The following is a 21649-nucleotide window of genomic DNA, read 5'->3' as shown; positions in this document are numbered from 1 at the left end:
GAAAGGAGACAAAGGCTATGATTTTCCCACTACAACCTTGTAAGCTCAAGCTGAGCACTTAATTAAAAGTAGCACAGTCTTGAAAATAATTGTGAACATGTCTATTGGCACATGCTGCTGCTTGTAATCCAACAGATAAGACCTAATTACATTTATAGTTGAATCTAAAGAAGCATTAAACTAGACCAAAATTTGATGACTATTTGAAACTAAAAATCACACTTGGGCCCTAAAGCATAGACTGAGAAAGCTTCTCGACCACTAAGAAGGATATATTCTCTCATGCTCTCCTCAGATAGAGCTGAGGAAGATAATGAAGAAGCAAGAAACTCCCCAAGGGTGAAGCCATAGGCACTGGGGAACAGGGAATTAGGAATTTTCTCCCAGGAAGTAGAATTGAGCCCTAACTAGAAACCCCCCAGCCTCAGCATAAAGGGCCCTGGGCCTCCACATATGTACAGGGTGATTTCAGAATTGCTACATCCCATTGACCCCAAGTGTCCCCTTTTTTTTCCCACCTGAACAAGATTGTTTATTGTTGTTATCCATTCGTTATTCTGGCAAAGTATATTGAGTGTGTGAGAAACTAATAACTTGTCATCTTAGTTTATAGGTTTTCAGGTAATGAAGAATCACACCTGGACCTGATGTAAAGACTTTATCTCTCATTGAGTTGGGATGTTGGGCTTTGAGTTGTATGTGCTGACTGAAGGTGGCTTTGGGGCAGTCTCTCTCAAAAAAGGATGTTTTGTCTGCAGTGGGGGAAAAAAAGAAGTGACCTGCCTATTTTGTGGCCAGAAGAGCAAATTAGTGTATTTTGTTGACTGTTTGTATTGCTCTGCTTTCTTAGAAAATGGCAGGATTTTACTTCCTTGTTCTCTTGGAAATGCATAAGGCCTCATGACTACTCCTGGCCAGTGACTTGTGGGCAATATGTGTCACATCCAGGCAAATTATTTAGTGGTTGGTGCTAGACCCTCCAGAATTCTCTCTTTCCGTTGTCTTAGCAGCCAGAAATGCTTAACGTGATAGCTGATACATCAGTCCCTGAGCGACTATGACAAGCAAAAACTCTCTGTTGATCTATACTTGACAGTTCATTTCTCACTCAGGCTTGCAGCCTCTTTTAAGCCACAAAGATCTGGGGGATGTTTGGTAGTGCAAAACAATCTAATCAATGCTGACTGATAAAAGAACCAATGGGGAAGATGAAGGAAAAGGTAATAGGGACCGTTCTTTTTTTTCTTTTTTTATTTTTTAGGAAGAGTCTCGCACTCTCGCCCAGGATGGAGTGCAGTGGTGCGATCTCGGCTCACTGCAAGGTCTGCCTCCCAGGTTCACGCCATTCTCCTGCCTCAGCCTCCTGAGTAACTGGGACTACAGGTGCCTGCCACCACGCCCAGCTAATTTTTTATATTTTTAGTAGAGACAGGGTTTCACCATGTTAGCCAGGATGGTCTCGATCTGCTGACCTTGTGATCTGCCTGCCTTGGCCTCCCAAAGTGCTGGGATTACAGGCGTGAGCCACCGTGCCTGGCCCATTTTCTTTTTTTACACCATCCTTAAAAAGTATAAAATTATGGGCTTCTAAGGACTAGATTATTAACGGTGCTTAAATTTGTTCTTCCAAATATATTTGCAGGATATGAAATTGATGAGAGATTAATATTTAAAATGTATAATAAGATACAGAAACTCCATGGCAAAAAAAAAAAAAAACTGTGCAAAGTATATATCTATCGGCTATTTATGGAAAAGAAAACCCAAAAGGCTAGCAAGAATATAACAAGATGCTCAAACTCTTAAGTAATCAGAAATCTAAATTTATAAAAGATATCACTTTATACCTATTAGCCTGGAAATAGTAAGCGAGATAATTGTTAACTGTTGGCAAGAATGTTGAGATATGGAAGTCCTCAAGAATGGCTGATGGGAAGTGGACTAGTGCAGTCTTTCCACAGGGCAATTGGTCACTAATGCAGTCAAGTGAAGAATCCTTAAAACTAGTTCTGGGTGTAAACGGTATTAAATAGAATAAAATAGAATGAGACAAACTGTTTCTGTAAGTTCATAGATTTATGCAGAACACTACACATTTTACAAGAACATATATAAAAGAGGACTGACATTAAATTGATTAGAATGTTTGCCAATGACACCAGAGGACAATGGGAGTAAAGAATGAAGATAAATGGAAATGATAAAAACCTTAATGATAATGAGCCACAAATTGATTATCACTACCATCTGCACTAGACATCTACCCCCAAATAAGTAACTTTGTTATTTTCCTCATTCCAACTGGTTATAGCCAGAAAGCAAATTTTTTTTTCAGTGATTGTCATATGACAAAAGACTTTAAGCCCTATAAACAAACCCTGAGAAATCCAAGATCCTTTGAGTGTAAGCAAAGGCCAGTAAACATAGGAGAATGATTTTATAACAGTAGTATGCAGATAAATGTTTAACAACCGGCTCTGGATGGGAGGAGTAGAGACTTGATTTGAAGGGCTTGCTGATTTCTGTGATGTAAATATTCCCATCATGGGCTGATTTTAAATTATCAACAGTTTAACTAACACATGGAGAAATTCTTAAAAATTTAACAATTGACCTTCACAAGCTGGTAGGAGCATGCTCCAGCACACTGCCTTTGAAACTCCAGAATTAAAGCATGAGATACAGTAATCTAAATGTAGAGCTTGCCAAGGGTGACACATAAAACACTTAGAGGTTTCCTGTCCATAATCTCTCAGAAAGTAATTCATTTCACTTGCATTGACTCTTTAAACTGAACTAAGGGAAACCTCTTACATTGTTCAGATTGAAATGTTTACTACACAAACTTAGACCCCATTGTTTAACAAGGGTCTAGCTAGACCTGAATCAAAAAGCCTAAACCTTGGGTGGTCTATTTTGTTATTACCCATAAGGAACAAAGTACAACAGTGGTATATTGTTACAACTTGGACAAAAGATCATAGATCAAGTTAAAAAGTACAGAGTGTCTGGACCTACCAGTTTACAAATGCTTTCCATTTCCCTCAAAACATATTGATGTGGCTCACCCGATGAGCCTGCTTGCCTATTCAACAGAATGGGTAATTTCCAATATGCGCCATTTCCAACATTCAGTTTTCTCCTTGTTCTTCTTTTTGGCAGATTCTACTTTTCAACAGAGGTATAATTTCTCGGAAAACTATTTTTCTCCACTATTAAGTGATGACAGTACAATCTCCTGAAAGAGCTTCATGAAATTAGATTTGGAAGTATCAGCAGAGCCTTGGTACATGGTACACGGTACATGCTTACATAACAGTTTCTTTTTCTTTTCAGTTCCCTTATGCTAACCTACCTTTGTGAACTAAAACAATAAGAACAAGAACAAAATAAGAGCAAATTAGTTTCTAATCTAAGCTTTCCTGCTGTCTTCTTTGCTAATAGCTGGTTTACTCCTTAAGAACATTTTCTGTACCCCTCTTTAAAAAATATGACACTTACTTAACCTCAGCTCCAACACTCCCATTTCATCAAACATATATATATATTATATCCTCTTCTGATACCAGGAAATCATTACAAAACCCATTTGTCCAAACTTCTTTTTATAAAATCAAACAGCTGAAACTTATAATACTCTTCATGCAAGTATAGAATCCATAGATTTAGGCTGAGTGATTCTTAACAAGTCAGGTACTGTAGGTTAGGGGCCATCTTGGAAACATAGGAGCATTTTTGGTTGTCTGATGACTGGGGACAGAGACATGGAAGCTCAGGCATTTAGTATGTAGGAGCAAGGATGCTGGATACTCTAAAACACACAGGACAATCCAATGCAGGAAATACCCTCTTGCACAATGTTTTAATGTCCCATGACGCCAAACCCACTACAAGTATAAATCAACGATACTTTACTAGATGAAATACTGAAAATATTTACATATATTTATGCAAGAAGTCAATGTAATTTAAGTGAAGAATGTTACAGAGAGAAAAGCTTAAATGGGATAAAGACAATATTTTGAAACTATTGAATAATTTACTTACTCTTTGCTTTCCATCTACTCAATGTAGTGTAGCTTTCCAATTGCATATTAGTTAAAAAGGGTTTTAGTGCAGAAGTGAAATTACTGCAAAAATGACAAGGCAGATTGCAAATACATAATAGATGTGGGACTTCTTTTAAGTGACTTGATGCCAAATATTATTAAATTATCAGAACGCACGGGGATCTCACTACATTTCACTATAATTTTTTTTTTTAATTTCACATTTTACCATCTTATATTATTTTTATAGTACAAGGATAAAACCCTGTGTTGTGAAACCAGCATTGGAATTACTTTGGGGTTGTCTGTTTTCAGTTCTTATTTCACAGCTATCCCTGATGGTTGACCACACAATTTCTGTATAGCCTCTTATTTTACTGTTTCTTTCTAATCCACTCTATAATCCTTATTGCCTACTGAAGAATATAGCTTCCCATGCCTTTTTAGCCAAGACTGAACATATGCTCTAATATGTAACGGGATTTCAAAATAGGAGGAGATGTGATACTTTGTCACTATTATATCCTATATCATAATATAGGAAATTTTAACAGCATACTTGTAATGCTGAGCTCGTTTGCAAGAACCATATATCCTCATTGTTTCCACTTCAAGTCTATAATTTATTCACACTTTGACTGGGGTTGTTCCCTCTCATTGTATACAAATAAGCCCTCTTTTTCTCATATGCAAGAGTAATACTAGATTTTATTCCAGTGTCTGCCCATACCACTTGCAAGAGACTAAATGTCTGTGCCCCCCTCATGAATGGGATTAGTACCCTTATGTAAGAGACCCCAGGGATCTCTCTAGCTCTCTTTCAGTCATGTGAAGATACAATGGAAACTCAGCAATCTGCAATGGGGAAGAACACCCTCACCAGAACCCAACCATGCTGGCACCCTGATCTACCTCCAGAACTATGAGAAACAAATGTTTGTTTAAGCCACCCAGTCTATGATATTTTTGTTATAGCAGCCCAAATGGACTAAGATATCACTACTTCAATTTCTGTTTGTCTTCTATAGAATGACTTTTGCTCTTCTCACCTACTTATTCAAGAAGGTAGTGGTATCTCACTACTTCATTGTCTTTTAATGTGATTAAGACTGAACATTTACGTATTGGGACATAGAATTTCTTAATTTTTAAAAATTTCTCTTTTATGTAATGGTATTACATTGATTTTTTTAAAACTGTATAGTCAGGTTATATTATTGATAACTTTCATTTTGGCATAGCAAACAGGGCATTACAAAGATTTATTATAAGGGAGCATTGAGTCTGATAGGACTGAGAACCATAGATTTAAGGGAATCTTATAAACATGAGCTCTCCCAGGCTTTAAAGCAAATTCCTTACCATTGAGGCCAATCCTCATTTTTTAAGATGGAGGCCAAGTCAGTGATTCTCGGTGTTTAAACAGTATCTTTGCCTTAAATTCTCCTGCATTGCCAAAAAAATAAACAAAAAAATGCTGTCCTTCAGTAGTTTTTAAGAATAAAAAATATAACTGACTACTACGCATCAATTATAATGTCTAAAATTTAAAACACACACACACACACACACACACACAGGCACATAAAACCAATTGTTGGTGAGGATCTGGAGCAATAGGAACCCTCATTCATTGCTGGTGGAAATGCAAAAAGGTACAGTCATCTTGGAATACAGTTTGGCAATTTCTTACAAAGTTAATAGTCTTACCATACATCTAGCAATCATGCTTATAGATATTTACCCAAGTGATCTGAAAATTTATGTTCACACAAAAATCTGCACATGAATGTCTATAGTAGCTTTATGCATCTTCACAAAAAACTAAAGGCAACCAAGATGTCCCTCAATTGTTGTTGGACAAACAAGCTATGGTGTGTCCATATGCACTATATTGGATATTTTGAATATTAATTTTATAAGTATTAATCAGAGATTAAAAAAAAGAAATGAGATCTCAAACCACACAAAGACATGGATGGATCTTAAACACACATTACACCATGAAATAAGCCAGTCTGAAAAGGCTACATGTCATATGATTCCAATTATATGACACTCTGGAAGAGATAAAACTATATAGACCATAGAGAGAACAGTGGTTTCCAGAAAGGAGAAGGCTGAATAGGTGAAGTGCAGGAGATTTTTTTAGGGCATATGTTCTTTATGATCATGTAATTGTGAATATCTGATATTGCACATTTATCAAAACCCATAGAACTTTATAGCACAAAGAGTAAACCTTAATGTATCCACATTTTAAAAAAGCATTTAGAAGGTCAGGAAATCCCAGGACAGAATGCAGATGGTGACAAAACGATCCAATTGTATTACAAATGTATGGAACAATCTCACTGAAGAGGGTGAGGAAATAGGTGTTGACCTAAGTAACTTTGGAAATGAGTGGAGTCTCCAACACTAAAGCAAAAGTTACTGTACATATACACTGTACTCTTGTTAGTAAAGTTATTTCCCACTGGGGTACAGCCCAACAATTATGATACCACTACACATGGATACTAGAATGAATAAGTAAATAGATGGTAGATAACAGGAGTCAATTTTCTCAGTATTGGGAATTTACAAGTAAGCAAAGAAAGGAAGATAGAACCATCCATGTGGCAATAGAGTAGAGTGGAAGACATCAATATCAATATAAACTCATGTTTAGCTTAGTATAAATATAGATATTTGCATATAAAATATTTATTCAAACACATATGAAAACTTTAGTACATGGGTTAGTGTATTTTCTTCCTTTGTGGACTGATAGAACCTAAAAGCAATGACACCTCAATAATAATGAGCATGCCTAGCACCCAGATCTTGGTTTCTAATACCTTTCTCCAATAAAAGAAACAGGGGCTCCTTGGAGAAACTGCTGATTCTAGCACTAGGATAGTAAATGTCCAAGATAAGCCTGGCCTTAAATGTAAAATATAAAACTGTAAAACTTTTTAGGAAAAAAATATGATAAACTCTTCAGGAGCTAAAGCTAGGCAAAAAGTTCTTGAGCTTGACACTAAAAGCATGATTCCATGAAAAAAAAAAAGTTTCAAATTGGGCTTCATCAAAATTTAAAACTTTCACCCTGTGAAAAACTCCATTAAGAGAGACCAGGCACCACTGTGTAATACCAACACTTTGGGAGGCCAAAGCAGGAGGACTGCATGAGGCCAGGAGTTTGAGACTAGCCTGGGCAACATAGTGAGATCCCATCTCTACAAAAAATTTTAAATTATTCATAGCTGGGCATGGTGGCTCATGTCTGTAGTCCAGCTACTTAGGAGGCTGAGGCAGGAGGATCTCTTGAGCCCATAAGGTCAAGGCTGAATTGAGCCATGATCATGCCACTGCACTCCAGCTTGGGCAACAGAGTGAGAGCCTGCCTTTAAAAAAAGAGAAAGAATAAAAAACAAATCTACAGGCTGAGAGAAAATATTTGTAAAGCACATTTCTGGCAAAGTACTAGTATCTTGAATAAATGCAATAATAGTGAAAAATCAAAGACTACAATGAGATAATGAGCAAAAGACATAAAAAGACATTGCATCCAAGAGGATATACAGATATCAAATAGGCCCATGAAAAGATGTTTAACATTATTGGACATCAAAGAAACACAAATTAAAATCACAATGAGATATCACTACATACCTTTCAGAATGGCTAAAATAGAAAATGATGACAACACCAAACACTGACCACGATGTAGACAAACTGGATCATTCATACGTTGCTGATGAAAATATAAAGTGATAGAGCAACTCTCGGAAACAGTTTGGCAGTTTCATTGAAAACACAACATGCAACTACCAAATAGCTCAGCAATTGTGCCCCTGAGCATTTATCACAGATAAATAATAACTTATAGTCACACAGAAATGTATACAGTAGTGTTCCTAGAAATTTTATGTATAATAGCCAAAAATTGGAAATAACTCAGATATCCTGCAATGGGTGAATGGTTAAATAAACTGTGACACTTCCACGCCATAAAATACTACTCAGCAATAAAAAGGAATCAACTATTGCTATCTACAGCAACCTAGATGAATCACCAGAGAATTAGGTTAAGTTTAAAAAGCCAGTCCCCAAAGGTTGCCTATTGTATGAGTCTATTCACTTAACATTTTTAAAATGATAGATTATACAAATAGAGAACAGCTTAGTAGTTGCCAGAGGTTAAGTGGTATAGGAAGGAAGGTGGATGTGGCTACAAAAGGTCAGCATGGGGGATCCTTGTGGTGATGGAAATGTTTGTATTTTGACTGTATCAATGTCAATAATGTAGTGACAATATTGTACTACAATAGTTTTGCAAGATGTTACCATTGGGGTATACCGGGTAAAGGGTATATCTGATCTCTTTGTATTGTTCTTACGACTGCATGTGAATCTAAAATTACCTCAAAATTAAATTTAATTCTATAAAAGAATTTCACTGAAGAGCTGGGGAATGGAGTTTTTTTGTATAATTATTTGTCTAATTTGTATAGTTATTACATAAATAATTCTGTTAGGGGCTGCTATATTAGCCAAGTATTGTGGTAGGGGAGAAGTATGGTAATGTTCACTTTGTAGTAGAAAGATTATGGCTTTGTCATTAGAGACCTTGTGTCAAATACATCCCACCACATACCAGCTGTGTGACCTTGGGCAATCTGAGCTTCAGTGTCCTCATCTACAAAGCACAAGATCTCTTTTAAGGCTTAAGCAAGGTAATATCTAAATTAGATACATAAAACACTGTACTTCGAACCTTGGCACTACGCCTCACACATAATAAGTTCTTAAATGCTAGCTGTCATGAAGGAGAGAGAATCAAAACAATTACTTAGCAAGCAACTGTTTCCTGTGTTCTCTATGTTATACCTGATAAGTGATTATTAAACAGATTCTAGGACAAGGTGTAAAAACGAGAAACTCAACTAGGCATATTACCCACACAATGAGTAGGTTCGGTCGTTTAGGGGGTATCAGTCCAATGACCACAACCAAGGAGGATTTAATAAGGGGATTTTATTACTTGTAACAAGTAAGGAGAACACTGGGCATTAGTTCCCAAAGCAGTGTTTCCCCAAGCTGGGGGCTGGATCAGGTTTTATAAGCATAGGGTAATGAGCTGTGACCTGATTGGATCTTGTAATGAGGTGATGCCAGGGGGTATGATCTGACTGGATCCTGCCATGGGGTGATGCAAAAGCTTGATCTGTTTGGATCCTGGATCTGCTTATTTATTTAGTTCCCACTCCTTGGTCCAAGTACTTAGAGGTTCCTCCTGTGGTTACATACTTGGTTCATCTGGGCATGCTCAGGTTGATTGACCTAAGGGTCCATGGCAACTGAAAAACAACTTACAACATTGTTACATAAAAGTTGAACCAGACTGGTCTGGTGCAGCTACACATCCCTCCCTTTTTTATATCCATTCCTCAATCTTGAGGGAATACGAGCTATGACTACTTTAGCCACTTCCTGCTGACTGGGGGGTAGACCTTGGTCAGAGGAATGAAATTGTTTAGTGCCCTGGTGTCAGAGTTACATTTCAGATGTTGTTTTTATCTGGTTGTAAGTAAAGGCATAAAGAGTTAACAACATTACCAGTTCCAGAGAACAAACAGAACCCCAGGTCTTACAGCAAAAGTTTCCACCCAGGTTCCAAATCAAGACTGTCTATGCAAATGTAGTGTTGAAACTTGAAACTGACTTAGTTCTGATTGGTCAATATAGCTGAGCCCTGATTAGCCAACTCGGGTGAGCTTTAATTGACTGGTTCAGGTGAATCCTGAAAGCCTCAAAGTTAAATGCTGCAGGCTTTCCAGGAACTCAGAGCATGTATGTCACCCCTACTCAACAAATGGCTGCTTTGCTCTATTTTAAATGGAGGCCCAGTTAGCCACTCAGGATCCATCTTGAAGAACTGGCGTAAATCTGTTGGTGGACCACATTGCATTGTACGACAGTGCAGAAGTAGTTGGCTACCTGCTTCAGGTCCATCTGGTCCCTTTCAGAGATCCTAGAGGCAGGGCAGTGGCCAATTGAACAACTAGACCCACTTACTTTTGAGAGGCACTAAGCTACCTATTAAATTTGAACCAAAGTCTGTTGGGTTGTTCTGATTTCCAGCTGGAGTGAATTTAAAGTCTCAAAGATTGCATGAGCAAGATCCCTGTGGGGGTCTCTTACAGACATCTGTTAAAACAGGCTAGAACAATTTTAAAGAGGAGCTAAATGCTTAGCTCAAATATAAGGGGAATCATTAAGACTTGTAGGGTGAAACACAGAAGAAATTCTATACTAGGAGAAATCCTCTGAAAATATCTCAACATTGGAAATTGTACCCACCAGGTTCAGCTAGGAGGCTCCCTGAAGTTGTCCCTTTCAGAGATTTGGCTAGCTGTAGGCCTTAGGTGTTCCCAATTAAACCTGACTGGAAATATTTACCCAGGTACAGCAGCAAGTGTTAGCAACAGCACAAACACCACCCTGTGCAGTGAGGTGATAGTCGACAGCAATGTGGTTGTCTAAGGAACTCTGCTGTGTCCTGATGGCTTGGGTGGTGAAGTGGGCAACCCTATTAACAGTGCGGGAAACGTTTCTGACCATGTATCTGTTGCAAACACAACCTAGTACAAACCAGGACCCCAGAAGCCTTCCTAATCTAGCTCCTTCACTAGAGTTAACCTCTCTGGGTAAATCACATCCTTGAAAGTGGCCCCAGTTATAATCTGCAGGGTTATCATTGGTGTTGGATTGTGCTCCAAAACTCTCACGCAGCTCTTGGAGAGTAGGGTGGGTAGCATTGGTGAGGTCAACTGAATAGATAGGAACTTGGGTAAGAGCTATTTCTATGGCCACATCTCCTGGTGAGGGTAACTTAAGTTATTACTTCCCCCTTTTTGGGAGAAGAAAATGTGGGCCTAGCAGTTTTCCAAGAATGTTCGTGTGGGTGAAGGAAAACTAAACAAAGGGTCTCCTTCTTTTAGCTATGGCATGCTGAATGCTGCACAGATATTCACCAATAGGGCTTTATTATTCCACTGGTCCATTGGTCTGTTTCTTCAGTCCAGAGGACTGGGGGTGGTAAGCATAATGGAGATGTCAATAAATAGGCCAAATTTTGCAACATTTGAATAATTTGCCCTGTAAAATAAGTTTCTCAGTCACTATGAAGCTCTCAACAATTATATCAGGTTGGTGTAATTTTTCCAATAGGGTCTTAGTTGCTGCCATGGATGTGGCTTGTTGATGCTGGCCTTTTACTTTTGGCTAAAGGACATGCCCTGGTAAGAGCATGCAGTTCTGCTTGTTGGGCAGAGTGGGCATGAGGAAAGTTAAATAAAGTGGTCAGATTAAGCAAGTTACATTGGAGGCTGGTAAGGCGAAGTGAGGATAGAAAGAAATCCCTATAGTTTTCTTGAAAGCTTGTGATGTAAATTGAGGAGTGCCTCAACAGAGCATAGGACGTAGACAGTCAGGAGTGGCCCCATAACTATCTTTGTGGCTTTTACAAAGGAAGGGACAGCATCAACTGCTTTGAGACAAGAAGACCCTAGTATCCTGAGTCTAGCTTGTCCCCAGTTCTGAAATCTAACTAGAGAGTTGGTCAGATTTAAAAAGGGGAAATCCCTTGAATGTCCCTAGAGCATTCCTAGCCTGGATTGAGGGAAGAGGGCTTGGGGAGTTCATCAGGAATTAGTTAAAACCAAATATTAGGGGGACTGAGAAGAATTCAGGATCTAGTCCAGTCTACAGGCAGATAACAAGGACTTGAAGACAATGCACAGGGTTACAATCTACTAACAAGTATACTTTTGCTTTCCTTAGAAACATAACTGTTTCTCTCCACATTGATCATATAGGAAATCTCAGATTTAGGACCTCTTGCAACTGGAAATCCAAACCAAGGCAAGCTTTAGATTTTACTTACCGTCTTAAGGTTCTTGGGCCTGCTAGGAAGTGACAGTTTTCATTCACTCACTGTAAAGCTGGGAACTCTTGAAACCAGGCATTTCATGTACATTTTAAAATGTGACATTTCAGTCCAAACTTTAGTAATATAACCAATGTTTCCAATAGTATCCTGCTTATAAAGAGAGATTTTTTTTTTTACTGGACTTACTAAATAAAAATAAGACCCACAATTTTGTAGGAGTCAAGAAATCAGGTAGAGAAAAAAAATGCTTCCACCATTGTTCACAAAGGATACTTTATCCAATTATTGCAAACTATAGAGAGCTTATGACAAAACATTTCCTCGAATCTAGAAAATAAAACATTTAAGTCATAAAACATTATCCTTATCAATTACTTAATTTCATATCATTAATTTTGTTTTGCTCAATCTTATTTGGCAATTTTGGACTACAGCCAATTGCAAATGCTTCCAGAGAAGAATTTAAAACAATAAACTGTGGTTGACAAAAACCTAGAACAGACATATTCAGAGATCTGATGAGAATTTACAATTGACAAGGAAATTTACATATTTCTTTGGCATGCAATCATCCAATACCATAATCATAATTATGACATGTATCTTGGCATATCAGTATTTTAGGAATCTCATACAATTTCACACCTCTTAATAACACACTTACATAAATATAACTTGAAGTTAAGCATCATTCCTTATTTGACAGCACTTTGCATATTATTTACCAAATAAGTCTAATCATTTAAAACCTCCACAAGGTGAGAAATATACTCTTTGATGCTCTCCAGGGGGCCCACCTGGAAAAATCTCAAAGTTAATTTTAGGCTAAGAGGCTTGAATTCAGATTTGGATCCTGGAAAATCTGTCAAAGATGTAAAAAATAAATAAATAAATAAAATCAAAGTACTTCCTTCAACAGAATCATACGTTGCTCCTATATAATAGTTACTCATTGAACCAGAGTGACAATCAAAAGACTTCTATAGCAATACAGGAAATTACACGGATGTAAAAACCTTAACCCTTTCAAAGCTCAGTTTTCCTAAACAATCTTTGCTTTTTAGGCCAGTAACCTTGAGCAGGGGAATACATTTAGCAACAGCATAGAAGTTCTGGTTACAGGAAACAGTTCAGACACATTAAGAAAAGACTAATACAAAATCAAGTTATACTGGAGTAAAACATTGCTTTTCTAAGACCTTCAAGATAAACCTGAAACCAGGGAAAATAGACAGTTCTCAGGAAGGAATGTGACAGAAATAGAAACTAATTCATAATTCAGAGAAAGGCTGTTAAAGAAACAGATTTCAGAATTAAAAATCAAAACCTCTCCCAATCTTATTAAGAACAAACCAATATTTTAAGAAACCCCTGTTTTAATATAGGAGGGCCAAAATTTTAAGTTCTGTATCAGTGTGTTTTAACATCAAAGTTCATTGTTTAGTAAGACTGTTAAGAATAATTATTTTACTTATAGCCAATTTAATCAAACCTGAAATTTCTTTCAGAAACTTTCTTTTTATAAACCTTATCATTACTTACTCACATGGTCAACAACATACTTGGACTTTCTGCCTTGCCTTATACTTTATCTTTCTTCAATAATGAGTTGTTTCACACTAGGACAAAGATTTACTACATATGATTCTTCCTCATACAAACTATACATCTTCACATTTATAACTTTCTTCACGTCTCTCTCTCTCCTATTTGCTGGCTCCCTTCTATCTTGTTTCTAATTTCTTCCTAAATCCATATTTTAGGCCTCCCTTTAAATAACTTCCAAATAAGACAAAATTACTCTTTTTCTCAATAAAGAACACATTTTATGTCTTTCTCATAATTTTTTCTTATTAATAACACATCTCACTTTTGGCATACCTCATATATAGAATCACAAATTAGTTAGAAATTTTTTAAACTCTCAGTACTCCTAAATTTTATTAAAAACACAGTAAGCACAAAAACTTCCATTGTCTGTAATATATTAGTATTTTATACACAAAAACCATTTTATGATTTTTAGAAAAACATGTTTTCCTTTAGCATAATTTTTACACATATTTATAGACCCAAACATATTTAATCTTTGTATTAGTTTGTTCTCACTCTGCTAATAAAGACATACTTGAGACTGGGTAATTTATAAAGGAAAGGGATTTAATTGACTCAAGTTCAGCATGGCTGGAGAGGCCTCAGGAAACTTACAAGCATGGCAGAAGGGGAAGCAAATGCATCCTTATTCACATGGTGGCAGCAGGAGAAGTGCTGCGCAAAAGTTGGGGAAGCCCCTTATAAAACCATCAGATCTCATGAGAACTCACTCACTATTAAGAGAATAGCATGAAGGTAACCAACCCCATGGTTCAATTACCTCCCACCAGGTCCCTCCCACAACACATGGGGATTATGGGAACTACAATTCAATATGAGATTTGGGTGAGGACACAGCCAAACCATATCATTCTGCCCCTGCCCCCTCCCAAATCTCATGTCCTCATGTTACAAAACATAATCATGCCCTTCCAACAGTACCCCAAAGTCTTAATTCATTTTAGCATTAACCCAAGAGTCTAAGTCCAAAGTCTCATCTGGGACAACACAAGTCCCTTCTGCCTATGAGCCTGTAAAATCAAAAGCAAGTTAGTTACCTCCTAGATACAATGGGGGTATAGGCATTGGGTAAATACACCCATTCCAAATGGGAGAAATTGGCCAAAACAAAGAGGCTACAGGCCCTAGGCAAGTCCAAAATCCAGCTGGGCAGTCATTAAACCTTAAAGTTCCAAGATGATCTCCTTTGATAGCATTACATCCAGGGCACAATGATACAAGAGGTGGGCTCCCACAGCCTTGGGCAGTTCCGCCTCTGTAGCTTTGCATGGAGTAGCCCCCCGCTCCCAGCTGCTTTCATAGGCTGGTATTGTCTGCAGCTTTTCCAGGCATACAGTTCAAGCCGTCAGTGGATCTACCATTCTGGGGTCTGGAGGACAGTCGCCCTCTTCGATAGCTCCACTAGGCAGTACCCCAGTGGGGACTCTGTATGGGGGCTCCAATCCCACTTTTCCCTTTTGCACTGCCCTAGAAGAGGATCTGTGTGAGGACCCTGCCCCTGCAGCAAACTTCTGCCTGGACATCCAGGCATTTCCATACATCCTCTGAAATCTAGGCAGAGGTTCCCAAACTTCAATTCTTGACTTCAGTGCACTTGCAGGCTCAACACCACATGGAAGCTGCCAAGGCTTGGGGTTTGCACCCTCTGAAGCTACAGCCTGAACTCTATCTTGGCCTGTTATAGCCATGGCTGGAGCAGCTGGGATGCAGGGCACCAAGTCTCTAGGCTGCACACAGCAAGGGGCCCTGGGCCTGGGCCAGGAAACCATTTTTTCCTCCTAGACTTCTGGGCCTGTGATGGGAGGGACTGTGTCAAAGGCCTCTGACATGCCCTGAAGACATTTTCCCCATTGCCTTGGTAATTAACATTCAGCTCCTTGTTAGTTATGCAAATTTCCACAGCAGGCTTGAATTTCTCCCCAGAAAATGGGGTTTTCTTTTCTATTGCATCATCAGGCTGCAAATTTTCCAAACATTTATGCTCTGCTTCCTCTTGAATGCTTTGCTGCTTAGAAATTTCTTCCACCAGATACTGTAAATAATCTCTCTCAAGTTCAAAGTTCCAAACATCTCTAGGGCAGGGATAAAATGCCACCAGTCTCTTTGCTAAAACATAGCAAGAGTCACCTTTATTCCAGTTCCCAACAAGTTTCTCATCTCCATCTAAGACCACCTTAGGCTGGATTTCATTTTTTGGTCAAAGCCATTCAACAAGTCTCTAGGAAGTTCCAAACTTCCCCACATCTTCCTGTCTTTTGAGTTCTTCAAGTCTATAGGAAGTTTCAAACTTCCCCACATTTTCCTATCTTCTTCTGAGCCCTCCAAACTGTTTCAATCTCTGCCTATTATCCAGTTCCAAAATCACTTCCACATTTTTGGGTATCTTTACAGCAGTACCCTACTCTACCAGTACCAATTTACTGTATTAGCCTATTTTCATGCTGCTAATAAAGACATACCTGAGACTGGATAATTTATAAAGGAAAGAGATTTAATTGACTCACAGTTCAGCATGGCTAGGAAGGCCTCAGGAAACTTACAATCATGGCAGAATGGGAAGCAAACACATCCTTCTTCACATGGCAGCAGCAAGGAGAAGTGCCAAGCAAAAGCAGGGAAAGCCCCTTATAAAACCATCAGATCTCATAAGAACTCACTCACTATCACAAGAACAGTATGCCCCCATGATTCAATCACCTCTCACTGGGTCCCTTCCGTGATATGTGGGGATTATTGGAACTACTCAAGATGAGATTTGGGTGGGGACACAGTCAAATCGTATCAGTCTATCAAATATAAGAAGCCAATCAGCAATTTGTTCTGGTTTTTGTCTAATTTGGAACTGAGCCATAGATTCAATGAGTATCTATTATTTAATTTAGGATTTCAAATTACATAAAAAATTTATTTATAGATATTTATCCCATTTACCTTTACCTAATTTATTTGTTTTTAGCAGTTTACCTAGATTACTTATGAGAACTGACACATTAGACAAAGCTAGTCATCATTACAAATTATCTGTTAATTACCTTATATAACTGCATATCAGGTAGGTGTCATGAAAGTAAGAACCTTAAAGTTAAATTTCAAAAGACAAACATCCCCATCAAACCAACAGTTTTATTAAGACTTAAGAATAGTCTTATTCTCTAAATGATTACTCAGGCATGTGAACTTGAAAAGCATTGGCTTTTATTTGCTTAGTTTAGAAGTACTAATTTTTTAATATGCCAGTTTGGTACCATAGACAAATACAGTCGGAGCTGTACGTACCACCAGATGTAAATAACGATCTTGTAGCATTAATTTTTTAAAACTTTAACCATGGGTTGGTACAACTCCCTACTTTAAAGGACAGTTAGATTCAAACTGTGTCTCTGTCAGACTAGAAATTTTAGCTGAAATTCATCTATCCCACATGGCTGAAGCCCTTCATCAAATTTTAGAGAGAACAAGGTAGTGAAGTAAAGAGGCAGAGCAGCAGGAAGGGGAGGCTAATGGAAGAAGTTCAGCTCTAGTGTCAGAAAGCCCATGAGTCTCTTTCCCACACCAATTGTTACCCAGGGTTCCTATTTTGTAGAGGAGCCCCTGATCCTCAGGGTCTCATTATTTCTGGTTACTATCAGCAAACTGTGACATCTGCTGGGCTGATTGATGGGAAGCCTCTTTTCCTCCCTCTTCTATCTCCCAGAGACAGTTAGAATACTCCTGTTTCTAATTGCCCTCTAGTTTACAATATGCACATTGTTGTGGCCTCAAGGGTGGATAACCCTTTTGGCTAGGCAGTGGGGACCTTAGGGGGTCTTACCCATGGCTCTTTGTCTTTTCCAGTAAATGCCTTGTGTGCTGGCTGGTTGCAGTTAAGAACTGTGGTAAGCAGCATAGCTTGTTTTCTCATCTCGAGTTGTTTTTGCCCTTCTTGGACTTGGTCATAGCTGTTAAATGCCTTAAAAGCAATCTTGACCAATTAACATATCAGCATTCCCAATTACCCTTCTACTTTTTGTAGTTTACTTGTATGACTTGTGCTGCTAGAGTCCTGCTACAATGTTCCTCATTTCCTAGGATCCCTATTCAGGGTCTAGTGCAAGCCACCAGAGGCTTAGAGGCAAGATCGGTGGTGACACAGATCCCACAACTCTTGGCCCACTCTGGGTTCAACTATTTTTTTTTTTTTTTTTGAAACAGAGTCTCGCTCCGTCGCCTAGGCTGGAGTGCAATGGCACCATCTTGGCTCACTGTAACCTCCACCTCCCGGGTTTAAGCAATTCTCCTGCCTCAGCCTCCCTAGTAGCTGAGATTACAGGCACCCACCACCATGCCCAGCTAATTTTTGTATTTTTAGTAGAGACGGGGTTTCGCCCTGTTGGCCAGGCTGGTCTTGAGCTCCTGACCTCAGGTGATCCATCCAACTCAGCCTCCCAAAGTGCTAGGATTACATGCATGAGCCACCACACCTGGCCTTTTTTTTTGTTTTTGTTCTTTTTTTGCATCAAATGCCAGAGCTCCAGTTTCTGGTGGGTGATCCAGGTTATGGCAAACAGGGGGCTAGGGAGACCAAGCCCTTCTGCCTCCTATGAAAGCCTGTCTCTCGACAAAACTAATTCCTAAAACTAGTCCCACAGTCAGCTATCTAGCTCCAGATTGCCCTTATCAGGACAGGAATGTCTCTGAATCCCCCAGATCACAAAGCAGCCAGGGACAGAAACACAATTAGAGATGTGCTATGCTTGGTCCAGAGAATTACCTTTCTAGTCAGCCCACAGGGCAATGTTCACTTACTGCCCCAAAGGAATGTCAAACAAAAGGTCCCAGCGATCCATTGGGGTAGGTCCAAGCGACAATCCAGTGGGCAGGACACCAAGCTGGAGGTCGGTGGGAATGGCACCCAACCCCTCTCAGGCAACATAAGTCAGTTAGTCCAGGCAAGCTGCCTCTGCCTACTGTTTCATTCGTAAGGAGCCTTAAAGGATTTTGGGATCAGGACCTGAGTCCCGGTTCCATCTGGGTCACCAGAATTTTGTTACCTACATAGTGGCTTGGTTTGGACACTTAGCAGGTATCAACCAATGACCACAATGAAGGAAGGTTTAGCAAGGGGATTTTATGACTTGTAATAAGTAAGGAGAACACTGGTGATAATTCTCAAAGCAATGTTCCCCCAAGCTGGGGGCCGGGTCAGGTTTTATAAGCATAGGATAATGAGCTGTGATCTGATGGGATCTTGCAATGAGGTGATGCCAGGACGCATGATCTGACTGGATCCTGCCATGGAATGATGCCAGAGCTCTATCTGATTGGATCCTAGATCTTGTCATGCAATGTCAGCTTCCGAATTTAGTTTCCACTCTTTACGCACTTAGGTTTCCCCTGTGGTTGCACACTTGGTTCATCTGGGCATATGACCCAAGGTTATGTGACCTAAGAGTTCATGGCAACTGAAAAACAATTTACAACTTTGTTACATAAAAGTTGAAGCAGATTGGTCTGGTGCAACTACAAGCAGATATTGACAGAATATGTATATGATAAAAATGATCTAATAAATTTTCCTTATTTTTACAATAGTATATGATGATAGAGACTTTGGAAAATTAAAAAAGAAAAACATAATGCAATAATCATAATAAAATAACTTTTTAAAAATCTGATTTTTGTATGCATATATTTTTAGAACACGTTGTTTAACAATTTTCAGATCTACTTTTGTATTACATAAGTATTTTTCCATGTCATATCTTAGAACACCTTTTTCAATGTTGCCTAAATTAGCACCCATATATACTGTTAAGTATTAACTATGGACCACTGGACACATTAGATGATTCCAATTTTTTTTCTGTTATAGAAACTAATTAAAAATTCTATTTACATAAAACCTTGTCTGAGTTGACTATTGATATAGAAATGTTTGTATAGAGGGAGTATCAAAAAAGACAATATACTCTAAAATTCTTGATTTGCCTAGCAAATCCTTTACAAAAGGATGAAGCAAGGTTTTTAAGAAGCTGCTTTTTGGGGAGAAAGCATTTGTTCCTCTTGTTAATTTCACTCTAACCAACATAAATTAATGTTTTTTGAAGTAGAAGTAATAGAAACTTTGGGAGAAAGTGAAAACACCTCACAATCTATTATAAGCAAAAAAAGAATGTCAAGCACATTGTGAAAAATGTGCCAGATATAAGAAAGGTTTATTTCAAAACATTCAGAACATTGAAATGCCAGATAATCTATTATTGTGAAAGGCAGTTCCATCCTGATGGGAGGCTCAAACTAAACTCTGGCACCTGAATCACTTAGCAGGTAAAAGAGGAAAGAAAAAAGAGAAACATGTAAACAAATTCAACAACTCAGATTATAGTTTCAGGGAACAGGATATAACAAAAAACAATAAAGATTTGCATTAGGAAGTTGAAACTAGGTTTGCAGAAAAAGACAGCAGTAAAGACAGAATAGACTTTACTGCTTGAAAAATATTTTTAAAAAGTCATCAAGTGAAAGAAGGTAGAACTGTTTAATTTTGATTTTATTTTCTCTTCATAAAGGAGAAAAATCTTTACTGTAAGGTAGAATGGTATGAATAGGAAGTCAAAGCCCAGGATGAATGGAATGAAGTGAAAACTATGGGAGCAAAATTCACATTGCAAAATGTCACAGGGAAGTGTAGTTAATCTGACAAGCAGTAGCTTGTTAAATAGAAATAAGGTGGCTCCGAATTCTTATCCATAGCAACAAGATGCAAACTAGGAGCAGTGACTTTCCTTGGAGGATAACTCCTAGCTGCATTTCAGAGTCAATGGCGGAAATTTAAAACATACAGACGTACAGCCTCCATCCAAACACCTAAGTCAGAAGGCCCATGGTGGAGGATGGGCATCTGCATAGCAGCAACTGCTGTTTGATGAACCAGTTTTCAATGGACCAGGATCATTTATACCACGTGTTTGAGAAGACTCCCATCAAATGTTAAATTTCGTCCCTAAAAGGATTAATTAATTAATTCTCAATAAATGACATGGGCTTCATAGCTAGAAACTACCAAGGACAAATAGGTATCACAAAATACGTGTATTTCTGAATATACATTGAATGTTTGTATTCTCTTAAGACTTGGGTAAATTCAGAAAGTTTCTCAAACTAAACAAAAATCTTTATTTTTGCAGTCTTAATTGATGTCAGACATAGCTGCCCTGCTTCCCCTCTTTCCATAATTCTTAGAATTGGCCCCTAGTTGGGATATAGCTACCCAACGAGATGCTTTCTGGAGTCATAATACTTTTCAATATTATTTTAAGCTTTCAACCCAGTAGAATTTTTGCTAAAGCAACATAGAAGAGCTATTATCTCCCATCTCCACATATATATTCTCTCTTCGATCAGGCCTGCCAGAAGTGAGATAGGAAGATCATGGAGATAGCAAGCCACTTGGCTCTATTCCAGTCTGACTACAAAAACAAGGGGAACACAAGAAAGACAAAGGTGTAATCCTACCAATCTTCAAGAATTACAGGACTAAATCCAATAATTAGATTCTGCACAATTGAAGGCCAACCTATTGCTTTATTAAATCAATTACAAAAAGCATAGATTGGTAGAAAATCTGTTTTTCTAATTGTAAGACATCCTTGTTTTGTCTTTAAAATTGTGTAAATTTCTTAAATTACTGAATTATGCAAATTGTCACAGCAAAATCAACTTGATAAATAAATGATATCTATTGCGGCAAAGGACTAAAATGAGAATTTTGTATTTACTGATAGGTCAAACCTAAGTTGCCAATAAGGATTTCATTGTGATATAGCTTTGTCCTGAGTTTTAGCTAGTCCCTGAGCCAATTTATTTTAAATGGTGGATTTTCTTATCTTCCCAACTCATTTTAGTTTGGAAAAACTGGTTTCATTCTGATACCTCTGAGTTCTCCAAACAATATCACAAATTAGCTAGCTCTTCATGTATAAATCATATGGAGATTAAACAAACTCAAGGGTAATTTGATGCACAGCCATAAGATGTATTTTGCTTTAGTTTCATTCATTTCCCTTTG

General features: G+C 38.2%; 1 protein-coding gene across 15 annotated transcripts in view; it reads right to left on the bottom strand.

Moving 5' to 3' along the window:
• Positions 1-21649, bottom strand: part of HHLA2 (HHLA2 member of B7 family) — a 159856-nt gene that overhangs the window by 122054 nt on the left and 16153 nt on the right. For 2 of the 15 annotated variants that reach the window (XR_010155680.1, XR_010155682.1), the window contains exon 1: positions 5412-5495. The exons of the other annotated variants lie outside the window; for them this stretch is intronic. The gene's annotated coding sequence lies outside the window, so the exon portion shown is untranslated. Of the gene's footprint in view, positions 1-5411; positions 5496-21649 lie in introns of those variants that run through there. 15 annotated transcript variants of the gene reach the window in all.

Source organism: Pan troglodytes, chromosome 2 (assembly GCF_028858775.2).
Source record: "Pan troglodytes isolate AG18354 chromosome 2, NHGRI_mPanTro3-v2.0_pri, whole genome shotgun sequence".
Taxonomy (NCBI): domain Eukaryota; kingdom Metazoa; phylum Chordata; class Mammalia; order Primates; family Hominidae; genus Pan; species Pan troglodytes.
The sequence above is the reverse complement of the archived record's forward strand: the minus strand, read 5'-3'. Positions and strand labels throughout refer to the sequence as shown.